This window comes from Triturus cristatus, chromosome 3_2 (genome assembly GCF_964204655.1).
Source record: "Triturus cristatus chromosome 3_2, aTriCri1.1, whole genome shotgun sequence".
NCBI classification, from domain to species: Eukaryota; Metazoa; Chordata; class Amphibia; order Caudata; family Salamandridae; genus Triturus; species Triturus cristatus.
Window position 1 is genome coordinate 785,367,455 of NC_140584.1, and position 6,000 is coordinate 785,373,454.

At 41.4% G+C, this 6,000-nt stretch overlaps 1 protein-coding gene across 2 annotated transcripts in view; it reads right to left on the reverse strand.

Moving 5' to 3' along the window:
- The window catches only part of CREB1 (cAMP responsive element binding protein 1), a 283,803-nt gene extending 279,468 nt beyond the window's left edge, over positions 1-4,335 (reverse strand). Inside the window, exon 1 of one of the 2 annotated variants that reach the window (XM_085648883.1) lies at positions 4,123-4,335. The gene's annotated coding sequence lies outside the window, so the exon portion shown is untranslated. The remainder of the gene's footprint in view (positions 1-4,122) is intronic. The other variant, XM_085648881.1, reaches the window with a different exon arrangement.
- Between the last annotated feature and the right edge of the window lie 1,665 nt (positions 4,336-6,000).

Consider the following 6,000-nt stretch of genomic DNA (forward strand, 5'->3'; position numbering starts at 1 on the left):
ACACCACAAGAAGCAACTGAGGAAAAACAGTCTTCTAAATATTGACAGGAAGTATGGTAGCCATACTGTTTAATATTATTAAGTAAGCCATGTAGTAGCTGCTTCCTCACAGAAAAGATCTGCACCTTTGTGTTCATTTAAAAATATTTATATAAGATCCATAGTCACATATGCAAGTGTTAACTATATTCCAGGAAAATAAACTACTCAACTCTCAAATACCTGAAGGCACCCAGAAATCATTTACTGATGGTAATGACCTGGCTAGTGGCAAATAAAAAAGGCATTTGCACCTTAATTAGAAACAATAAACTAGACGCTAATCAGTGCAAATATATAAAGCATCTTAAAGTAGTACAAAGGGGCATGCATGACTAGGTTCATGGACACGTCAAGCCCTAGCACGCATGCATAATAAAATGTACATAAATTACGAAGGGGAGATCACTAACAGGATAAAGCAGAAGCCTTTATTACAAGAAACTAATTGCAAATGAAAATGTGTTGCTCAACATATTCTATAGAAGAAATCAATAGCCTATATATTTCACTGCAGAATAAGGAGTGAGAATTACACAAGATCAGTAGTTTCTTAAATGGCCTTAGGCGAGTTTTTTCGGTATTCGTCCATCACAGCATAATCAATTCCACAATCAATGATGCTAGACATTTGATCATTTTATCCAACAATTATTTAAGACTTTAAGCCCTTTTATATGTGAATTATGCTCTTAGAAATCATGCCACCTATATCAGGTTATTCTTCCCCGACAGAACAGGCCTTTTGGGATGTAACGGTGTAGGTATTCTAATTCAAACGAACGCTACATCAGACTTTTTCGCTCAAAATCATAAAATAATTGCTTCAAAATCAAGGTCAATTCATAAAAGTTTGTTTTTTGTTTTAAACCATGACCGGTACGGATTGCCATTTTCCTTCACATCCAAGTTGCTTAGATGTTTGCAAGAATGCAGGCAACACTCGCCCAACATTTCGCCAAAGGCCATTTTCCATGTTTGACTGAGAACTATATTAAGTTAGGTCTAATGATTAGAAGCAATTTAAAATTCAACTTTGAATGCTCCGATATTAGAAGGGCAATTATTACGATACCCACTGTGATCTAATGCATATTGGAATAAATCTACCCAAACCAAGCTATGTGGAAGGTGGAAATCCTACCGCGAAACACTAGATTATCTGATGTCAAGGAATATACGTTTTCCTTTTTATTTTATCCACTGGAATAGTAAACTCGGCCTCAAATATGGTTTCTGTTAATCTTTTACGTGCCAATACAACACGTAAACCAAGCTTACATGCATAAGCGGCTTTGAGATAACTTTGAGAGAAACCGGCAGGTTTCAAAATGAAAAACAGTAATTGAAATAGTACTCAACGTATGTTCACAAATGTACCAAACTGGGTGACAGATGCACATTAAGTTGACGTGAGCTGTCCAAAAATGTTTACAACGTGACCAAGTGGAGAAAGCAACAGCGAACAAATTTACTGACCTTCCGTAGGAAACCTAAGCCGTGGATTAGACATATAATCGCGGTTTATTATCACTTCATGGGACAAGTATGTTTCTTTTAGAAGGAAAACAACCAAGCATACTTCGCTTATATAAATGAATATTTTATAAAATTCCACAGGCATATTACGATTTACCTACTAAACAAGAATTTGCAAGCCATCAATAAATTAATCACACCAACGGAGGAACTGGACTTTATTGCACAAGTCATGGAACCCATATACAGAACAAAAATAAATCAAACTGTCGTATTAGTCCACAGCCTCATTAAACTGGAAGCATTAAGAAAAGGTGGTACTGCCTCCATTTACATGGTTTCCTTCTGCCACCAGTTGACTTGTTAACCTACAGTAAGCAATTATTGAACCATGTGCTTTAAAAATAAAAAGCAGGTCTTAAATTTGATTTTTAACGCAGCCTGGAAGTTTGAGATGCAATTAAGATATCTGGTACGATCGTCCAGTATTTTGCCACCTTATTGGTTGATTAAATGCCTAGACTTTAAAATGTAGTTCACCCTACTCCTTGCCAGAATTCTTACAAAACTGGAACCCAAATAAAAACAAACAAAAAAACATTACGGGGCACACGTCTATATACCGGTCTGAGATTACTAATCAGTTCCAAGTGAGGAAATACTAGATCACGCTGGAACCCCTCCCAGTGTAAGTTATTAAAAAGTATAGGAAAATGTAAATATTTGTGAGATTAAATGAGCAACCAATTGTCCTATGGGAATCGAAAATTGCACAACATAGTAGAAAAATTGCCGGAGTCACCGAAAAATATTTGTGACGAAAAGTTATACGCATGAGCTGTAAAATATCACTCAAACAAGAAACACGCATGCTGTACAAAAAAATACCTAACAGAAATACCGTCTTTATAGCGCAACTCACAATTCCAGCTAGTTTTTAGTGGGGGGGGGGGGGGGGGGGGGATTGCAAGGCAGTTGCGTATGCGCTGTGTTGAAGTCGATGACGAAATCTTAAAGCAGTCGCTGCAACATTGCTAGCTTTGCAACCAAATAGGAAAGAGGAGAAGGGAAAAAAAGAGAAAAGGGGAATTCCGAATATATCTGGCGGGGTTAATACGCATCCCAAACACCAGACAGCAACCATGAAGCGCCATACAGAAAGAACTCAAACACCTTTTATTTTAAACTTTATTCGTCGGTTGTTTGACAACAAAATGGGCGTCTGTAGGAAGAAAAACACATTAGTGGAATTAACCCTACATGTCTAATACAAAATCATCACAAGCATTTTTACTGTATCCAGGACACGTCTGATATGGTTCGCTGAAGTTGAAATGAAAAATAGTTTAATTGAGCGTGGCAGAACATTTCTATTAAAAAGGTACACTCCATGTAAGAAAATCGAAGAGCTTGATTAGATGTACGATTACTCGAAAGGTTACTTTCGGTCTACTTAGGCTAAGCATATGAGCAGTTCATTAGGAAAAGGGGTTGGGGCAGCATATACAGACTCTCTCATTGATAGGGCTTTTCCACTGCGACTACACTTACATTAAGGCAAACGACTGAAGAGTACGTTTCGCCACCATGCGTCCTTAACGACGGCGAGAGTTAAAGCTGAAATTTGCTTTTATTCGATAATATTAATACAACAGGTGAAGCCTCAAGGAAGGAAGTCTTAAACAATACTTTATGACTATACGAAAGTACAAAAAAGTAAAATAGCTACAAAAAAAGCTCAGTTTTGGGAAATAAATGCTTTTACAAGGGGGTAAAATAAGACTTTAAATGGCATAAAACAAATTTATATTTAAAAAGGTACACATTAAAATAGGGTCCCCAACAGAGAACTTGAGCTCACGGAGCCTCTTCAGCATTATATACATTTATCGTGGGCATCTATCCCCAATTGGGGATGGGGTTGTGCGTTTACTGTGCAGGCCAGGGAAGGGGTGCATCAGCCCGCTGCCTGTTTTCCTGGGTAAAATGGAGGCTTCCCTCTAATGGCGATGCAAGCGAGAGGGCTCACACGGTCGCCTGCTCCCTGTTGACTATTAATTGTACCATAAACGCCCATGATATACCCAAGGCCGGAGCACAGTTCTTTTCCCCCTTTACAACTGCTGTCTAACGTTTGAGATACTCCGGTGAGGTTTTGTTGTTCAGATATTACGGGGGGGTGGGGGGGGCTGGGTTCCTAAAATGAGGGGGGGAGCATTAATAAGGCCAGGCTGGCGCAGATATCTGTATTTATTGGTAGAGTCAATTTAAATGCGGGACTGTTATAGGAAGAGAAATACTAATTTTAGAGGCCGAAGAAATACGGGCACATTGTTCGTCAATCTATCAGACTGCCCCCCCCCCCCCCCCGGCCCCCCGCCCAAGTCTGCACACTTTGTAAATTTGTGACCAGCCGCCCCCAAAAGGTTGCTGCGGCGGGCTCCCCCGTTGTCCCCGCCATTATTCTTTGTTGTGCAGTGGCGAACGGAGCAGTGTCGGCAGCCTCTGTCTCCTCTGTAGACAGGCAGGGCCGGCTAGGCGGGGAAGCTTGCTGCCCCCGTCCGCCTCGACGGCCCCTTCGCTCTCGCTCCTCAGCTCTCTTACCAGTCTCTCTTGCTGCGCCGCCGTCACTGCTGTCGTCCGCTCCCAGGATCTCGCTGGAGTTTTATCCTCTCTCTTCCCCCACGTAACACACCGCGTCAAACTACACCTCGGCCGCGTCACTCGGCTGCAGCACACAGCAGTCTGGGCGCGACGGCGAGCCTCTCCGACGGACTGAGCGACGCGGCCTCAACAGCGCCACAGCCTGCCAGCCGTGGGGGTGCAGTGCGCCTGCGCATAGAGGAAAGGGCGCCCAGCCGACAACAGTCGAACTGAGCCGAACGCACGAGCGCTAGAGAGCAAGCATCTGAGTCCAGAGGAGCTGCATATCAACATTATATGTTGTTTGTTCTTGAAGTTCAGGATTATTTATTTATTTATAATGGTTGTTAAACCAGTGAATAGGGTTTAGTGATATGGTAAATTACAATAATGTAACAACGAAGAAAAATAACTGGGCAGCTAAATCTAAGTTATATTTATTGAACAGTTTATAATGTTTAACAAACTAGACCCGACTTTCGGGGGCTGGGGCACAGGACGGTGGGACGGAGGGGGTTAGGGGTGCGGAACTCTTCAGTAAGTGTGGCGGGACAAGCAGTGCAAGAATTGTAGGTGGAGATATCTTTATAGCCAATATGAGGGATAGACGTGCGACTGGGCAGCTAAATCTAAGTTATATTTATCAAACAGTTTATAATGTTTAACAAACTAGACCCGACTTTCGGGGGCTGGGGCAGAGGACGGTGGGGCGGAGGGGGTTGGGGGTGCGGAACTCTTCAGTAAGTGTTTGCGGGACAAGCATTGCAAGAATTGTAGGTGGAGATATCTTTATAGCCAATACGAGGGATAGACGTGCGAAACTACAGTCTAAACGTATTAGACAAACACTGTCTTATAAGTGACAGACTGGAGTCCATATTTATCCCTAGATTCCTCACTTAGGCTCAGTTGTTAATGGCGGGCCTACTTGCTGAGGCCATACTGTTGATGGGTGGTGGTTGATCCATTTACTGCATATAGATATTTCGATTTGTGACATGTTTATTTTGCTGTGGTTAGATAGCATCCACTATTTGACTTTGAGATATTGTCTGATTGAGTATGAGTTAAAGTCAGATGAGTTTTCATACTTAAGTATGATTTGTGTATTATCCGCTTAACAGTAACACTTGAAATTGAAGGAGCAGAACCGGTGCAATATAGCGCTAAGGTAAATGTTAGAGGCAGTAAATTAGGGTTGGATTGATTCCACAATTAGGCCCGGGCAGCCAAACAAACAGTGGCCCACATTCGCAGATTGCAACCTTTGGCATAAACTGCTTGTTCACAATTGCAGAGCTAAGTGATGGCAAACATTTGCGATAATTGCATAGACCTAGACTTCCTTTTACACTCACCCTGGGCGTTCAGATATTTAATATATTTCTTTTTACCGTACTTAGCAGAGGCCCTCCAATGCTCAGAGACTGGCCAAAGGTGTATATTTTTTGTATAACTGTTAACATCACGTGAAAGTTCCAATAAAGGAAATGATGCTAGAGTGCAGATGCAAAAAAAACAAGCATTTACAATGCAATGGTCTCGGCAACATTCTAGGTAGAGCTATTGGTATTGCTCATTATTTTTTTATGATTTTTGTATCCCTAAATTTATGGCATTGTCTATTCTATTGGCATTAGTTTTTTTTTGCATGTGTGATACCTATTGCATTAGCAGAGAGAGAGTGAGGTAGTGAGATAGAGAGTGAGGTATTGAAATAGAGAGTGAGGTAGTGAGAGAGAGTGAGGTAGATAGAGAGTGAGGTAGTGAAAGAGTGAGTGTAAGTGACTTAGTGTATTTGAGAGAGAGATTGAGGTAGTGAGGTAGAGAGAGTGAATT